Below are 19,856 nucleotides of genomic sequence, written 5' to 3'. Positions count from 1 at the left end.
GACTGGTGGTGTCTAGGCTAGGATGTAGTCTGTCCATTTTATCAAGTGAGGCAGTGCTGCATTGGGCCCAGAAGGACTTGTGTGGCCCATTAGACCGCCCAGGCAATGTGAAAGTAAGCCACAAGATGGTAGTGCTTGGGCCTTGCTGTTTTGGGGATGGCGGGGGTAGATGGTGGGCCCGGGTTGGTTCTGACACATGCATTGGGCTGGCCTGGGTTGGCAGTGGAGTTTTCCCTAGCGAGCACTTAGAGGGAAATGTGATCATATAGCAGTGCAGACGTATAGAATGGGCTTCTGCCATCCCAGCTTTGATGAACTTGCTTCTGAATTGGGTAGCTTGTGTGCTGGGTGATGACAGACATGAACATCCCTGCTCCTAGATTGCCTAGCTGATGTGGGACCATATACAGAATGTTTGCTGACCGGCAGGTACCTTGATTGAAAGCTGCCATGAGCCAGACTCTCTAATGCGGGGTTTGTTCTCTTTCCATTGTCCTGCAGACCGGAAGTTAGACAGACAGTCTGGTGCATCATCGTGATGGATGGGTGCGGACTGCTTGCTGGGCACTGGGGCTGTGTCGTAGACAGAGAGGATGATTTATCAGCTAGAGGCAGATTGGAGAGAGTTGTTTAGGATCTGGTTCCCTTGCTGCTTCCCAAGCCAGACAAATCACTGTGGGGTGTGAATTGTCAGAGGGCGATGTGACTATGTGCTGTGCAGACTCCACAGGAAAAACAACTTGTGCTGTCATTCTACCATCTAGCAGCCCACCAGGACCTATCTCTGGCAGACCAGAACTCTGATTAATCGATGTAGTGAGAAGAAAATATGTGGTACTTTTGCAACTATCTTAAAGGCAACAAGTTCCACTATACTACTGGACAAATATGATAGATCATTAGGGATGCTGTGCACTACTTTGCAGGTAGTCTACCCAGCAAAGACATGGATAATTTTCTGGAGGTAGTGAATGAAGGCAAAGTCGTATCCTACTAGATTATAGGTGAATCTGTTGATGTTTCCGATCAGTCATCTGATGGTTGCTGCCGAAGTGTGTGTTTGAAGAGGCCCTCTTGACTTCAAGTCCATGGCCTGAAACCTAACGGACTGCAAAAAAAAGTCTGACTCTTCGATTTCTAATAGAGCACACCTCTATTTGGATTGCACGTCAATGACAAGATATTGGTGTGAAAGCCAAGACCTTAATGCAGCAGGTTTCAAAACCTTTCAAATGGATAGAAAATTCTCATGACCATGTTAAACATTCATATTGCAGATACCGCCACCGAATTATGAGCCCTACTTCAAGCCTACCCAGCATAGCTCTTTATATCAGCCCAGTCCCACTTTCGCCAAAGAATACCATTAAGAGGACAGCAGTCATCATGTGCAGCGGGACAAATCCACAGTACTGCACATAAAGAGTTCCTTTGCCCTCACAATCACCTGCTTCAGTGAGGGGGTGAATATCAGCATCGCAAAGAGTGTCATAAATTTGCAAGCGACAGTAGGTTGCTCTCTAGTCTGAACCAAGGGTTAGAAGCACAAACCTTCGCATTAAACAGTGCCTTCAGTACTGTCCAACGATTCCCACATGGACCTTCCCAGAAAAGAAGTAAGACATACAAACCTGGCGATTTGATGCTTTGTCAACGTGGTGCTAGCCAAGTGGGAAGAGGCAATGCCATTAGACCCTTTTACAGGGAGTGCCTTTCTGTACCAGCTTGACTCCCTTAAATGGCCCCCATAACTATGCCCTTGTCCAAAGTACTCCTACTTGTTGGGGATGGATCCAGCACCTTTGCCCTAGAGTCTCAGAGAGCACTCTGAGAGAGTCTACAGTGACAAGGGTGTCACACATAGTGGAGGGCCGGGACTGATCCCCTTACCACTGGGAGCAGTCTCCTACCCTGTCGGAAGTCGGACACTGTGTTCCTGCTGGGTTTCCTACCCCCTCCCCCAGCTCTCCCCTCCTTCATTCCTCAGAGTGTGCCTGTGACCACAGCACTCCTCTCCCCTTGTTGGGGAGGGATGCAGCATCTTATGTCTTGGAGTCTCAGCAACCCCGCTGAAAGAGTCCACCGTGAAAATGGGAATCACACAAAACTGAGGACTGAGAATGATCCCTGTCCCACCCAGCCGGACGTCAGACACAGTTACTTCCCCGTCTGCAAGCTGTGTCCCCCACCCCCTCCACCTCCGCTTCCCTCCTTTGTTCTTTGGCTACCTCCCCCTTTCCCTTCCTCTCTCCCCTGAATTCCTCTCCACCTGCCTGCTTTGACTATCCTTATGTCTATGCTCTGCGTAATTCTCCCTCCCCTCTCCCTTTTACACTACCCCCTTACCCCTCTACACGCCATTCACCTAAGAATGTAATTATCCAGTATTATGGGTGTCTTTCATAGATTCACATGCCTGAATCATTCCCCGTCGTCGAGATGGGAGTCCCCGGTACATAGAAAAGTAATGTCCTATAGACATACATAGAGAAAAGTAGGCCTAAGGGCCTTGCCTTAGTAGCCTATCTATGTCCTTTTGTAAAAAGGACCAAACTCCTGAAGTTAGCCAATCAGCTACCACCTCCCTCTAGAACCTTCCTGCCAGGAGCCTCAGTCTCTCAGATTTTCTACCGCACGTTGTGCTAGGGAGTCTCCACCTGAGTTCTCAGGTTTCTTGGATTTATCTCTTTTCTTCATAAAACTTGGATACTTTCTTCCACAATCAACAATGGCTGATCAGCAGAAAAAAGGTCTGTTCAGAGCCTGTACATCTTGTGGTAAGAAGAGACTGCATGTTGATGACAAGCATGAAACTTGCCTCTACTGTCTTTACCCTGACCATTCTCCTAAAGAATGTAGAATTTGTAGAACTTTCTCTACCAAGACTCTTAAAGACAGAGAAGGGAGACTGCTCCTCTGGTTGAACAGACTTAAAACCAGAGATGATGATGTCCTGTCCTCATCAAAACTGTTCTTGAAGAGGCCAAGGGCTGTTCTCCTAGCCCTACGGACGTTCCTCATAAAAAGACTGCCGCAAAGTCTTCTGAGGTAAAATCTGTCACGTCTGTGAAGGATGTTCCCACCTTCAGAAAGCCATCGCAGTCATCGACGACGAGTTCGTCGACGTTTTCTTCAAGAAAAACCACCTACGTCTCCACATCGACGACGACGGTTTCGACGACAATGGCGTCATCAGCCTCTTCATCGGCGACCACTCCATCGTCGACGGCGGGTAAGCCAGTGTCATCGATTGTACTTATCAAAAAGCAATCGACGTTGATCAAGGTTCCGTCGACGACGAAACCAAAGCCGTCGACACCTACACCGTCGACGAAGACGCCTTCGACATCTGGCGCACCGTCGACAAAGACATCGACGACGGACAAAGCATCGCCGACGGCAAAATCACCGTCAACGAGTACACCGTCGACGACCGCACCGTCGACGAGGGAACCGTCGACGACCTCATCGTCAAAGATTGAAAAATTATTGACGTCAGCCCCGTCGACGACGCCGACGATGATGATGACGACGTCGTCGACGACAACATCGTCGACGCCATGGAAAAAATCAGATCTGATACCGCCAAAAAAGATTACTAAAAACCCTATTACGCCAGACTTAACATCTCCAAGTAGGGTACAAGGATTGCCCCCATCTTGTCTGCTACAAGATGATGAATCCGAAGATGACCAGTTCGATCAGGCTACTAGTCTATCGGATCTCATTGTTAAATGTCAGAGCACAGATGACGATGGAGATGAGGTCATTTTCACAGAAGAGACTGTTCATACACAAGTCCAGACTCATGTCACTCCTATGATCTGCCTTCCAGCAGCTATAGTCACCGATCTACAATTCTTGATAGAGGACTATAAAAAACGAATCCCTGAATCACCAGCGGCCCCTTCTAAGGAGAAATCTCCAGCATCATCCAGACCACAACCATCTCCAAAGACAAGGCCACCACCTTTGGATATTCCTCAAGAGAGGGAAACAATTCATCACATTCAATCTTCTGAGGAAGTGGGCGATGAACCAGAAGAAGGGGAGGTTTGAGACGACCTGTCCAATAACAGAGACGATGAAGATTATATCGCTCATTCTCCAGCCACACCTGAACCCACTACTTCGGACTCTCCGCCAGTGGATATTTGCGGGTTCCATAATCTGATAGAGAGAGCAGCCACTAGGTTCCACATGACTATGGAATCATATGAAACGGACTGTTTCCTATACGATTTTAAGGATCCAATCAAGAAGACAGCTAGATCGATTCCCATAATTGATCACATTTGGGAACAAGGTCAGCAACTAATGCAAACACCTGCATCGGTTTCAATAGTGGTACCTAGACTGGATAAGAAGTATAAGGCACCAACAACAGCACCTACCTGCCTTAATGCACATCCCAAGCCAGATTCGGTAGTCACCCAAGCCGCACAAAAGAATTCTAGAAATCCGTCCTCTCCACTGTCAGCACCACCAGACAAGGAGGGCAGGAAATTGGACGGCATCGGCAAACGTTTTTCTACAACGTCAGCTATGACTATCAAGGTGGCCAACGCCATTGCCCTACTAGGCAGATACAACAGACAATTGTGGGAAGACATTGCCCCGTACCTAGCAGATACACCTGAGGACTTAAAGGATGAGGTTCAATCGCTCCTTAAGGAGGGACAAATGTCGGCATCGGAAATCATCGATTCTGCTGTAGATGTCGCAATGACAGGCTTTAGACAGCTGGCAGGTGCAGCAGTTTTGCGCAGACAAAGATGGCTCAAAGCAACATCCTTCCGCCAGGAGGTCCAAACCAAAGTCTTGGACATGCCCTATGACGGACAACACCTATTTGGCGAAAAAATAGATGAGGCCTTGCAGACAATCAAAAAAGACACAGACACTGCAAGAGCTCTTGGCACATTACAATTCAAAAACCAGTCCTTTTCGAGGGCACTGGGGCAGGGGTCAACCCTCTTACAGGGGATCATATCAAGGAAAATCCTCTTACTCCTATAATCAAAATCGTTCCCAATACCACCAGCGGCAACAGCAACAAGGTCGTCAGACCTCCTACGGGAGATCTAATTTCAGGGGGAAAACCCAGAGGAAACCAGCAGGTGGACGCCAATGACCATTTCCAACAGCCAGTCCCTCCACCGTCTCGTTCTTTCAAAATTGGAGGAAAATTGACACACTTCCTCCACAATTGGAGATTAATAACATCGGATCGGTGGGTACTCCAATTAATCCAACACGGACACTCTTTGGAATTCAGTTCAATCCCACCGTTAACTCTTCCTCGCAAGATTCAACACAGTCACCTAAGGTTGCTCCTTCAAGAAATCTCTTCAATGTTAAAAAAAGGAGCAATAGAGCGAGTTCCATCAGCTCAAAAAGGGAAGGGTTTTTATTCCCGCTTCTTTCTCATACAACAGAAGAAGAAGAAATGGAGGCCCATACTAGATCTCAGGGCACTCAATACATTCTTGAAAAGCCAATCGTTTCGAATGGTGACCATCCAGGAAATCTTGAGATCTCTAGAGGAAGGAGACTTTATGACGTCTTTAGACCTGCAAGACGCATATTACCATATCCCAATACACAGGCGCCACAAAAAATTCCTAAGATTCGCAGTAGCAGGTCAACACTACCAATTCTGTGTCCTCCCATTCGGCCTCAAATCAGCGCCTCGCATTTTCACAAAGTGCCTCGCTCCTGTGGCAGCTTTCCTATGTCAGCAGGGACACCAGGTCTTCCCCTACCTGGACGACTGGCTGGTGAAGGCACCATCCATGACAGACGCACGAATGTCTTCCAACGCCTGTCTCACTATTTTCAAACACCTAGGCCTGACACTCAACTACGAGAAATCGACCTTACAGCCCTCCAAAGTTATAACATTCCTGGGGGCAACTCTAAGTACGACCTCTTCCAAAGCATTCCCATCTCGGGAAAGTAAACACAAACTGATCACTCTGGCCACTGCAGTGTCTTCAAGGAACACCATCAAAGTCCGTACTTTCAAGTCCCTACTAGGGATGATGTCTTCTTGCATACTACTCATTCCTCAGTGTCGGCTCAGAATGCGCCCCCTACAGGAGGCCTTGACCAAGCAGTGGACTCAATGTACAGGTTCTTTCGAGGATCACATCATCATCCCTCGACAAATAACCAAGGCCTTACTTTGGTGGAGAACAGACAAGAACCTATTGAAAGGTCTAACGTTCTTGATGCCTCCAACCCCACATGTCATAACTACAGATGCTTCTCTAGAAGGATGGGGTGCAGTCCTTCAAGAATTGCAAATCAGTGGCAAGTGGACAGAACAAGAAAGGAAACTACATATCAACCTCCTAGAACTAAGGGCAGTTCTCCAATCTCTCCAAGCATTCCTCCCTCGCATCAAAAACTCAGCAGTGCTTGTAAGAACGGACAACACGACAACAATGCACTACTTGAACAAGCAGGGAGGGACACGTTCGCTGACACTATCTCGCGAATCGCAAAAAATTTGGAACTGGCTAGTACACAACAACATCAAACTAACAGCAGAGTATGTCCCAGGCAAGGACAACGTCATAGCGGGCGCTCTAAGCAGACGGAGGTCTCTGTCCCACGAATGGGAACTCAACCAAAAAGTGCTAAACGACATCTTCTCGGAATGGGGGAGACCGCAAATAGACCTCTTTGCCACCAGGGAGAACGCCAAATGTCACAACTTCGCAAGCTGGCATCCCCAACCGCGGTCACTAGGAAATGCATTTTCCATCGCATGGCGCAACGTGTTTGCGTACACATTACCGCCATTTCCCCTGATAACAAGAGTCATTCGGAAAATGAAAATGGAGCACTGCACATTGATTCTCATTGCCCCATACTGGCCGAGACAGCATTGGTTCACGGACCTCCGTCGCCTCTGAGTCCGACCATCAATCCATCTGGATCAACATCCCTCTCCGACCATCAATCCATCTGGATCAACATCCCTCTCTACTCTCGATGTCCAAAGGCCAAGTACTCCACTCGAATCTGAAATCTCTCAGATTATCGGCATGGCTCCTGAGTACCGAGAGTTCTACCAGCTAAACATCCCGCAGGAGTGCAAGGAAGTCCTAGCTAAGGCAAGAGCAGTTAGCACAAACAAAACTTATTCCTTGAAATGGAAACGCTTTTGTGTTTGGTGTAAGGACAACAATCTCCATCCCTTAAGGATCACTCCGGAGCAGTTACTACCGATCCTCCCACCTCCGTCTCCTGGTTGTTCCCTCCTTTAAATTCTGCAGAATTGGTGGCTGGAGATTTGCTCTCTTGGCCCCCAAATTCTGGAACTCTCTTCCTCCTTCGCTCAAACTCTCCAACTCGCTCATCCTATTTCGCAAATCCTTAAAAACATGGCTCTTCCCTCAAACCGGTTAAATCTCCTCCGCCTCCCTCAGTATCAGATTAGCGCCAGGAAACCCACGGTGACAGAGCGCTTTATAAGCACACTTTAACATAACATAACATAACATAACTACCATATTTATTACATCTGGCACAATCGGGACTTGCACATGCCTCTATCAGAGTTCATCTGGCGGCAATCTCCCGCTTTACAAGAACTTTAAAAGGACCCTCTCTATGGTCCAACAGATTAATAAAACAATTCCTTAAAGGGCTCTATAGATCATTTCCACGGCCACGAAGAGTTCCACCATCATGGCACCTTAATGTGGTACTCAACCAATTGATGAAACACCCGTTTGAGCCCATCCATAGGGCGGATCTCAAATACATTTCATGGAAAACAGCAATTCTTTTGGCTTTGACCTCAGCAAGACGGGTCAGTGAGTTACAAGCTCTTTCCATACAAGATCCTTTCATGCAGTTCAGAGAAGACAGAGTGATTTTAAGAACTAATCCTCGCTTCATTCCTAAAGTCCCCTCGGACTTCCATTTAAATGAACCACTTGTACTTCGCTCATTCTTCCCTAATCCCAGTACTGCAGCTGAGAGATCCCTTCACTCTTTGGACCTAAAAAGATGTCTTAAATTTTACCTACACAAAACAAAACATTTCAGAAAAACGAATCAACTTTTCATAGCTTTCAGCAGACCTAGAAAAGGCATGCCACTTTCCAAACAAAGCATTTCACGATGGATATCATCTGCAATTGCTTTTTGCCATGACAAAGCCGGACGTCCATTACACTCCACAGTCCGAGCGCATTCCACAAGAGCTGTGTCCACATCGGCGGCACTATTCGCTGGAGTGCCGATTCTGGACATTTGCAGGGCAGCGACCTGGAAATCGCCGCACACATTTACCAGGCACTACTGCCTGGATACGGAACTGATGCAGGATGCAGCTGTGGGCCAGGCTGTACTTCGCCATCTATTCCAGTAAGATGAGCCTTCCTCCTTCCCACCATCCTGTACTGGTATGCACATTTATTTACTTTATTCTTGATACTTGTTGATGGTTACTAGTCGCATGATATGTATTATCTCACACTGCTCATAATGTTCCATCACAAATGTGCATAATGTATTGCTTGCTACTCTGATTCAGGCATGTGAATCTATGAAAGACACCCATAATACTGGATAAGAAATGCGTTACTTACCTGTAACTGCAGTTATCCAGTATTGGTGTCTTTCATAGATTCGCATGCAACCCTCCCGCCTCCCCAGGAAGGTCTCATCTCTCCCTCTATACCATATATTACGTCTACCTAGCTTGGTGCGTACGAAAATCTGAGAGACTGAGGCTCCTGGCAGGAAGGTTCTAGAGGGAGGTGGTAGCTGATTGGCTAACTTCAGGAGTTTGGTCCTTTTTACAAAATGACATAGATAGGCTACTAAGGCAAGGCCCTTAGGCCTACTTTTCTCTATGTATGTCTATAGGACATTACTTTTCTATGTACTGGGGACTCCCATCTCGACGACGGGGAATGATTCAGGCATGTGAATCTATGAAAGACACCAATACTGGATAACTGCAGTTACAGGTAAGTAACGCATTTCTTTGTAACTGTTGTACCTTCTGTAACGATGTGTAATTTTTAACCTATGTAACTCCTCATGTAAAGCGCTCTGATACCTCCGTGTCTAGCTAGCGCTATATAAAAGTCAAGTAAATAAATAAATAAATAAAAGAAAAAAGAAACAGAGTGAGTCCCAAAAACGCAGTTGAACAAATGCATGTAATTAAGTATTTAAGTACTGCAGAGTATACCTATTTCGGATTTAAGAACTGTAAACAAATGGTTTCAAAAGGAAAGGTTTAGAATGTTGGTTCAAGCATCAGCTCTTCCCCCAGTTTCATCAAGGGAACCAGTAGTGCTCAACAGATCTTTAAGATGAATACTTTCATATGCCATTTGCCCAAGGTTTGCAGTCAGTAGAGCACTTCCAGTGAAAATTCCTGCTCTTCAGCCTGAAATGTGCTTAGGTGTGTGTTCTTGGGCAATGGTGACCGCACATCTTTGGAAGACATGCCTGTTTTGCACCCGAGTCTGAATGACTGACTTATGAAAAGCAAGGTCAGAGCAGAGAGTTCTATACAATTCTCAGACAACAGTGCAACTATGGAATCTCTAAGCCTTCACATTAATTACAACAAAGCTGACCACAAAAACTGAGAGAATACAATATCAAGGTACACTTGTGGATTGAAAACCAGCAAAAGTGTATCCTTTGGAAGAGAAGCTTTTACCACTCTAGCAGGAATGCTCCAATGTAATTGTAACCAAACACCCTGATGCAAGTTAGACATCATTTCTGTTGGTTTTGATGGAATCCTGTATAACAGCAGTACTGAATGCAAGACGGCTTATAACAACTATACAGGAGTGTATGACTGATTAATACAATCAGTTTTTGGGGAATCTGGAAGCCAAATGGAAGGCACATTGATGCTGTTGTGGCAGCACTGCCGTCATGCAATAAGGTGGACAAAACTTCAGAATTTAATGACAGGGTCCCATTCTGGCATGCGCTCCCTAAACAGACAGTAGTCACAGACTCAACACTCCTGTGAAAGGGTACTCACTTTGCAGACCTTCAGATCCAAGGTTGATGGTCCAGGAAGGAGTAGACTTATCACATAACATATTTTGGAACTAGGAGGATTCGGTTGGACCCTAAACTCTTTTCTTCCAGAGTTAATCAACAGAGAAGTGTTGATCAGGTTAGAAACACAACAGTGATCTATTATGTGCGAAAGCACAGCGGTAAAGGGGCCTTCTCCAGGAAGGTGCTGTCCATTTGATACTGGATGAGATCCAGAGACATCAGATTGACAGGAAATCATCTCCTAGGTGTCAAAAGCCAACTGACAGATGCTCTAGTCAGGTTGATTTCAAAAGACCACAAATGAGGTTTGCAACAACTTCATGCTGAACCAAAACAGCGTATGCTGGGGTCTTTGGCCAATAGATCTTTGTGTAATGGCGCAAAATGCCAAGACTTTACATCCAGGTGTTAGTAAATAGGATCCCTGTGAAATGTCGTTTTGATATCCTGGTCGAAAGCATTCCAGTGCATTTTTCCTCTGATTCGATAATCAAGTTAAAATAGAACAAAGAAGAATAATACTAATAGCCCATGGAGGCCAAGGCAGTGGTTGTTCACTGATTTGCTTCATACATCAGAGGAGACATGCATGAGGTTGCCATGCACACTATACTGTCCTGAGTTCCAGGGCAAGATTTTAAACCACAATCTAGCATCCCTCAGCTTTACAGCATTACTCCTGAATTAACCCAGTACTACCTTCTAAACCTGCTTCTCACCGTATGAACATCCTAACGTAGGTGAAAAGGCCATCTTACAAGCACTTCATATGCGTTCAAGGGCATATATAACATTGAGAAGTAAATTGATACAGGCTAATGTCAGGAAGACGCAGTTCTTACTTATCGCTTGCGTTTTGCTACATCGGCTTGTATTTTTCAACCATAGTAATTCATCTAGCAGCTTTTACAGCATACAAATTTACTTTTTCTCAGACTTATTTGTACACCAGTTATATAAAATTGCCTGAAGAACCTAAAGAAGTCACACTGACTAGTGAGACATCTTTACCCTCTAGTAGAATTCTATGAACTCGTATATAAATATTCTGCAACATTTTATGCAACACTTTACAAACTGTTTTCCTGATATCAATTACATCCGCTCACAGTGTGAGTGAAATTCAAACTTTATGCACTAAGGAACCATGTATAATCATCCTTAATAGGAAGGTGGTCTACGGAAGATACACTTCCTTACTGAAATTAGTCTCTGATTTTCATAATAATCCAACTATATCTATACAATTATTTTTTCCTAATCCAGTTTACCTAGAAGAGAGATCTCTCCCCACTTGTGTTAAAAAATAGGTCTGAATTGAGAGAAAAACTAGGAAAATTGAAGGACTCTATACTTTCAAGTCACCTGTTTGTTAATCATGGCCTTGTAAATCTCTGTAGAGAGGCTTCTAAGCTGCCCATATCCAGTTGGATAGTGGCCTTTACTCTATTATGTTAACAAACAACAACATCTCAAGAGGTAATATTTGAAAGACAATTAAAATTGACACATCTCTAAATGAAAGACTGGATTGAGAACATGCAGGATCAAAACACACCAAAGGAAAGAAAGTAAAACAATTACCACCTAGAAACCTGCCTTTGGTAATCTGTGCACTATAAATTGCTCGCCTGTGGAGCATCCATAGATAAATTGTACAGCAAAATACAGCCAGAATCTGGAACTGTTGTACTGCAGATTCTTAACGAAGGCACACGTCAAACGAGGTACGGTTCATTTGAGAAATGTCTGCCTTAGCTTACTAAAAGCCCAATGTGAAGTAATATTTTCTTTAGGAATGTCCCATCGTGGTGCTGAAAACAGAGTGTAGTGTTAGAATGTAAGGCTGGATTTTGAGGTTAAATAAATTCATAAGAGGCAGCAGTAAGCCACCTACTGTGTACATTTCTGTTGTGCATTACAGTTGATGTGATTTCTCTTTACTATTTGCTCGATATTCATAGTTATAGAGTCCTACCACATTTTAGAGAAGTCGCTTGAAATGTAATGTACTTTTCATGGGGGTTTCATGTGAAAGAAGAGAGTAACCAAGTCAGGGTGTTGCGTGTGCATCTAAGAAGGCCTCTCCAAGTTCTGCTTCCAACCTTAGACCTCCGCTGTACATGTCGAAGCAAGAACGTTTCGTTTATGGTGCATAATGCTAAGAAGCTAAGGCCAGGATAGAAGTATCATTGTGGTTCGTGGCGTTGCTCTCTGACACCTTACACCTACTGGTGAGGGCTTAGGAGAACCTTGTGTGTGCCTGTCAGGGCGTCATCCATCCGCCTACCGCGCATCCATGGAGAAGAAGCCTTTCAGGAGCATGGGTGTTTCTTTCTGGTGTAAACCCTCCTAGAGCGTGTGACAAGAGAGGGTAGATGCGGCCCATGCCATTGGCGAGCTGGGCCTACCACCAACCTGCCAACCTTCACTTCAGAGGGGCAGAGGAGCAACCAGCAGCAGTCTGCCTCCAACCTGGCTCTAAACTAAAGTGTAGTCAACTCAGTTCTGATGTTTGTTTTCCTCCTTTCTTTTGTCCCCCTTGACATTCCTCCTACTCCTCCCATCTCCCCAGTATACGGATAATTTCAGATGACACATTGGGGGGGCACCAAATTTTGTTTCCCCCATGGCCCTATCAAAGGAAAGACCAGTTCTGCATGGAAGGCATGCTGGGTTACAACCTTTTTAGGTCGAGCTGGCGTTGGAGCGCGAAGCGCTCCCGCCAGCGAGACTATAGTCACCTTCCTCCCTGTCAAGGGAGTAACAGCTGTGAACGAGCCCGATACAGACCTGGGTACGAGCCGACCCAGGTCTGTGAACGCGCTTCAAGGTTGAGCAGCTTGTGCACGTTTGTTGGACGTCAGGCGCTGCAAGCCCGCCAGACCAATTATCCCAGCATGAAACTCTACTTCCTGAGGCGCCACAAGAACAATTATCCCAGCAGGAGTCTCCACTTCCTCAGGCACCGCAACAATTATCACAGCATGAGACCCACTTATCACAGCATGTCAACAGGCGCCCCAGGCTGCTGGAGCACTCAACTATAATTAATGTGCAGTTGAGTGCTCCAGCAGCGTGGGGCGGCTCTCTGCATGCTGTGATAATGATCACTTTGGGGCCTCATGCTGTGATAATTAGGGCGGCATGCTCTATTTGCAGCACTGAACATTTTCAAAGAAGGCGAAGCAGTGACATTCATTGGAGACACTCACCCTCACGCCCTCACCCCCTCACACACCTCCTCACCCTCACACACCTCCTCACCCTCACACCCTCACCTTCACACCCCCTCACACAAACCCTCACATACCCTTACCAGCACCGCAAAACACAACACAGCACAGCAAAACACAACACAGCACAGCACAGCAAAACACAACACAGCACAGCACAGCAAAACACAACACAGCACAGCAAAGCACAGCACAGCAAAACACAGCACAGCAAAACACAGCACAGCAAAACACAACACAGCAAAACACAGCACAGCACAACACAGCACAGCAAAACACAGCACAGCACAGCAAAACACAACACAGCACAGCAAAACACAACACAGCACAGCAAAACACAGCACAGCAAAACACAACACAGCACAGCAAAGCAAAACACAGCACAGCAAAGCAAAACACAACACAGCACAGCAAAACACAACACAGCACAGCACAGCAAAACACAACACAGCACAGCAAAGCACAGCAAAACACAGCACAGCACAACACAACACAGCACAGCAAAACACAACACAGCACAGCAAAACACAGCACAGGACAGCACAGCACAGCAAAACACAGCAAAGCACAGCACAGCAAAACACAGCACAGCACAGCAAAACACAGCACAACACAGCACAGCACAGCACAACACAGCACAGCACAGCAAAACACAGCACAGGACAGCACAGCAAAACACAGCACAGCACAGCAAAGCACAGCACAGCAAAACACAGCACAGCACAACACAACACAGCACAACACAACACAACACAGCACAACACAACACAGCACAGCAAAACACAGCACAGCACAGCAAAACACAGCACAGCAAAACACAGCACAGCAAAGCACAGCACAGCAAAACACAGCACAGCAAAACACAACACAGCACAGCACAGCAAAACACAGCACAGCAAAACACAGCACAGCAAAACACAGCACAGCACAGCAAAACACAGCACAGCAAAACACAGCACAGCAAAGCAAAGCACAGCAAAACACAGCACAGCAAAACACAGCACAGCACAGCAAAACACAGCACGGCAAAACACAGCACAGCACAGCACAGCACAGCAAAACACAGCAAAGCACAGCGCAGCAAAACACAGCACAGCACAGCAAAACACAGCACAGCAAAACACAGCATAGCACAGCAAAACACAGCACAGCAAAACACAGCACAGCAAAGCACAGCGCAGCAAAACACAGCACAGCACAGCAAAACACAGCACAGCAAAACACAGCACAGCAAAGCACAGCACAGCAAAACACAGCACAGCAAAACACAGCACAGCACAGCAAAACACAGCACAGCACAACACAGCACAGCAAAACACAGCACAGCACAGCAAAACACAGCACAGCAAAACACAGCACAGCAAAACACAGCACAGCAAAGCACAGCGCAGCAAAACACAGCACAGCACAGCAAAACACAGCACAGCAAAACACAGCACAGCAAAGCACAGCACAGCAAAACACAGCACAGCAAAACACAGCACAGCAAAACACAGCACAGCAAAACACAGCACAGCAAAACACAGCACAGCACAGCACAGCAAAACACAGCAAAACACAGCACAGCAAAACACAGCAAAACACAGCACAGCAAAGCACAGCACAGAAAAACACAGCACAGCAAAACAGCACAGCACAGCAAAACACAGCACAGCAAAACACAGCACAGCAAAGCACAGCACAGCAAAACACAGCACAGCACAGCAAAACACAGCACAGCAAAACACAGCACAGCACAGCAAAGAACAGCACAGCACAGCAAAACAGCACAGCACAGCAAAACACAGCACAACACAGCAAAGCACAGCACAGCAAAACACAGCACAGCAAAACACAGCACAGCAAAACACAGCACAGCAAAACACAGCACAGCAAAACACAGCACAGCACAGCAAAACACAGCACAGCAAAACACAGCACAGCAAAACACAGCACAGCAAAACACAGCACAGCACAGCAAAACACAGCACAGCACAGCAAAACACAGCACAGCACAGCAAAACACAGCACAGCAAAACACAGCACAGCAAAACAAAACACAGCACAGCAAAGCACAGCAAAGCACAGCAAAACAAAACACAGCACAGCAAAGCACAGCACAGCAAAACAAAACACAGCACAGCACAGCACAACCAAGCACAGCACAACCAAGCACAGCACAACCAAGCACAGCACAACCAAGCACAGCGCAACCAAGCACAGCGCAACCAAGCACAGCGCAACCAAGCACAGCGCAACCAAGCACAGCGCAACCAAGCACAGCGCAACCAAGCACAGCGCAACCAAGCACAGCGCAACCAAGCACAGCGCAACCAAGCACAGCGCAACCAAGCACAGCATAACCAAGCACAGCATAACCAAGCACAGCATAACCAAGCACAGCATAACCAAGCACAGCGTAACCAAGCACAGCGTAACCAAGCACAGCGTAACCAAGCACAGCATAACCAAGCACAGCGTAACCAAGCACAGCGTAACCAAGCACAGCGTAACCAAGCACAGCGTAACCAAGCATAGCGTAATAAAGCACAACAAAACATAGCATAACAAAAAATAGCATAACAAAACACAACAAAACATAGCATAGCATAACAAAACATAGCATAGCATAACAAAACACAGCATAGCATAACAAAACAAAACATAGCCTAACAAAACATGGCATAACAAAACATGGCATAACGAAACATGGCATAACAAAACATGGCATAGCAAAACATATAATAGCATAGCAAAACATAGCATATCAAACACAACAAAACATAGCATAGCAAAACAAAGCATAGCAAAACATAGCATAGCATAACAAAGCATAACAAAGCATAGCATAACAAAACATAGCATAGCATAACAAAACATAGCATAACAAAACATAGCATAACAAAACATAGCATAACAAAACATAGCATAGCAAAACAAAGCATAGCATAGCAAAACACAACACAACACAACATAGCATAGCATAACAAAGCATAGCATAACAAACACAACAACGCATTGCATAGCATAACAAAACAAAGCATAGGATAGCAAAAAAGCATAACATAACAAAACAAAGCATAGAATAGCAAAACAAAACATTGCATAGCATAACAAAACATAGCATAACATAACAAAACATAGCATAGCATAACAAAACAAAACATATCATAGCCTAGCAAAACATAGCATACCAAACACAACAAAACATAGCATAACAAAACATAGAAAAACAAAGCATAACACACACAACCACACACACACAACCACACACACACAACCACGCACGCATAACCACAACCACACACACAACCACAACCACACACAACCACACACACAACTATCTATCTATCTATCGCCCTCACTCTATCTGTCTATCGATCTATCGCCCTCACTCTATCTGTCTATCGATCTATCGCCCCCACTCTGTCTATCTATCGCCCTCACTCTATCTATCGGCCTCAGTCTATCTATCTAATCGCCCTCACTCTATCTGTCTATCTATCGCCCTCACTCTATCTATCGATCGCCTTCACTCTATCTTATCGCCTTCACTCTATCGCCCTCACTCTATCGCCCTCACTCTATCTATCGCCCTCACTCTAACTATCGCCCTCACTCTATCTATCGCCCTCACTCTATCTATCAATTTATCTATCGCCCTCACTCTATCTATCTATCAATCTATCTATCGCCCTCACTCTATCTATCTATTTATCGCCCTCACGCTATCTATCTATCGCCCTCACTCTATCTATCGCCAGCACTCTATCTATCTGTCTAGCTATCTATCGCCCTCACTCCTATCTATCTATCTATCTATCTATCTCGCTCACTCAATCTCTCTATCGCCCTCTATCTATCGCCCTCCCTCTATCTATCTATCGCCCTCACTCTATCTATCTATCCCACTCACTCTATCTATCGCATCACCACAGCATCACTAAGGGGCACAACAACATCACTATGCGCTACCACAGGATCATTGAATACCACAGCATCACTAGTCGCCACCACAACATCTCTCAGCCCCACCACAGCATCCATCTGTGCAACCATTTACCAACAACTGGGTCAAATATGATCTCTCAATGTTTCAAGCTTTATTACAAATGTCACAAAAAGAGGTTAGTATTTCACTTCTGTTCTTGGATTTTCGTCACAATAAAATACACTGAACATATTCTTCACAAAAGTTATTTACAAAAGTTTAAGCTATTGCCATTATAAATTACAATAACTTTTATTTAAGTATTAATTATTAAAAAAATTCAAAGCCATTGTTATTTGTAATATCAATACATCTAAGTCACGTGAATACAACACATATTGCATTACAAATGCTATAGGTGTCACAAGTTATAACTATTGGCATTGTAAATGACAAAGCTATTATTTTTGCTATTTTCAAAACCAACACATATATAAAAAATGTGTCATTTAAAATACCAATAGCTCAAACTTTCCTAATGCGAGACCTTATGCATTGCAAATGCTTGTTTGATACTGTGCTGTAAAACCAACATCCTATTTTATTTTTAGCAGCTCGCTGTGGCTCGTCCTAGGGTTTGTTATTTCTATGTCCCTCGACAAGAGGATGAACTGGAACCTTTTCACTTAGCGTTTAAAGGGTATATTCTGGTATAGGAACGTGAATGCTGGGTGAATATCGGAGATTAGTTTGAAACATTTGCGTCAAAATATATTTTGTTTCAAACCTTTAGTGGAAAACATTTTGTTAGCAATTGATAACTGTATAACTAGCTTACATTTTGATCAAAAGCATTGATTAAAAAAAATCAGCAAAATAATGTAAAACTGTTTAAAGAAAATACACCCCCTAGACCTGGCCAAAATATATTTTGTTTCATACCATTAGTAGAAAACAATTTGTTATATATAGAGAGATATATGTCTATTTTACGTTTTAATTAAAATCATTAATTAAAAAAAATCTGCAAAATAATTTGAAACTTTTTTAAAAAATACACCACCTCGACCTGACCATAACTTAGCCATTTAGCATTATCTTGTCCCTCACGTCTTCATCAGAGCAGCGTTAGTATTTTAACTCCAGTAGTGGGCATCTTGGTTGCAAGCCCTTTGTCATGGTAACAGTAAGTTGTGGCAGTAGTCAAAGTTCAAATTGTAAATGTTTGACCAACCGAATGCTTTTCTAACCAGTTATTTGATTATATTCTACTAACTCTGTCCCGGGGACCTGTTCTTCTTGGTTAGCCAAGTGGAGCTCTGAGATCCAGCAGAAATATACTCGACAGCTTGGGATCCTCTTCCATCTGCTGACCTTCCCATGCCAATGTGAAAGTGTGATCTTATTTTTAGATGAAGCGTGCAGGACTTGAGTCATGCACTGCCGTTTTTGTCAACTCTTTTACAGAGAAGCTGTACTCAAACCGAGACGGGTCTGTTTAGAAAATGGGGTCAGAGAGAAAACCATGACCTTTGGAAAAGAAAATATTAATTGGAGACCCAGATTGCTTATTATAAGAGTTGATTGCAGTCGTTGTTAAAGGGGAGGTCTCAACTTCATTAGAGTCCTCCAGAAATCAAGATCCCTGGAGGCATTGTTGACAGTGTGGGATGCTATATTCAGCATACTTTGCCTAGATTCTATCAACTACCTTTAAAACTACACTTGGACAAGTAGACGGCATGCCTTAAAGTATCACCCTAAGTTTTCTTGGGCTGTAAACACCATCGCGCGAGGTCCTCTTTTACATCCAAGCATAAAAAAGCAAGTGGTTCATTTTGGTACCAAGGGCAATCTCTGTGAAAGTTTTTAAGGCTGGGTATATATGGGGGTGGGGGGCGTTTCTGCCCATCAGTGCTGCGTCTGTAATAGCCTGAGTTACATCAGTGTAACATTCGTTTCTTGCTCATCTGTCCCCACCTCCTCTCCCATTTCAGCACCAGTACCTCCTGCAGTTCGTTGTATTTTACAAATGGAGAGTGGTAGTGAAAATTGCTTTCTGCCTGACGGAAAGGACGGTTGTTTTTATTTCCAGTGACCAAGTCGATATCTTTCATTACAGTTTTGCAGCGTACCCACTCTTTGTTATAATCTATTCAGTTAAGTGTGCTGCTATATTGAAGCATCCCACTTGGGATTCTCTTTTGCTTTGCAACTACAAACCTCCAAAGCACTGTTTTTAATGCAAAGCAAAAGGCTGTACTGTGCAGGTAATTTTCTTTCTTTGTCATTGGCACGACTGGCTTGGAATAAAAAGCAGTGATAGTTACCTGTCCTAAATAGAGTAGGGAAAGTCCAGCTGTGAGCTGGTATCTTAGTAGCGGTTGGGCTGTGAGGTCAAGGGCTTCCACTGGCAGAGCCAACAAAAAACCAGCAGGTTCATCCATCTCTGGATGAGGTGGGTTAACTAGATTGGTAGGTGGTAAATCTGCTGTTTTTGGCCGATTGCCTGTGTCTGCCAAACTCCAGTAACTCCATTAATCTACTGAGCAGTTCAAATACATGGAAGCCAGTTGGGACTACGTGGGAGTCGTTGGTCCAAGATTCGCTAACTTTCATTGAGTACCACCAAGTTTTCGATTGTTTATCAC

General features: G+C 44.8%; 1 protein-coding gene across 7 annotated transcripts in view; it reads left to right on the top strand.

Annotated features, from left to right (window-relative positions):
- The window catches only part of ATP6V0A1 (ATPase H+ transporting V0 subunit a1), a 290,761-nt gene that overhangs the window by 197,683 nt on the left and 73,222 nt on the right, over positions 1 to 19,856 (top strand). The gene's annotated exons all lie outside the window — the stretch shown is intronic.

This window comes from Lissotriton helveticus, chromosome 5_1 (assembly GCF_964261635.1).
Source record: "Lissotriton helveticus chromosome 5_1, aLisHel1.1, whole genome shotgun sequence".
Taxonomy (NCBI): domain Eukaryota; kingdom Metazoa; phylum Chordata; class Amphibia; order Caudata; family Salamandridae; genus Lissotriton; species Lissotriton helveticus.
The sequence above is the reverse complement of the archived record's forward strand: the minus strand, read 5'-3'. Positions and strand labels throughout refer to the sequence as shown.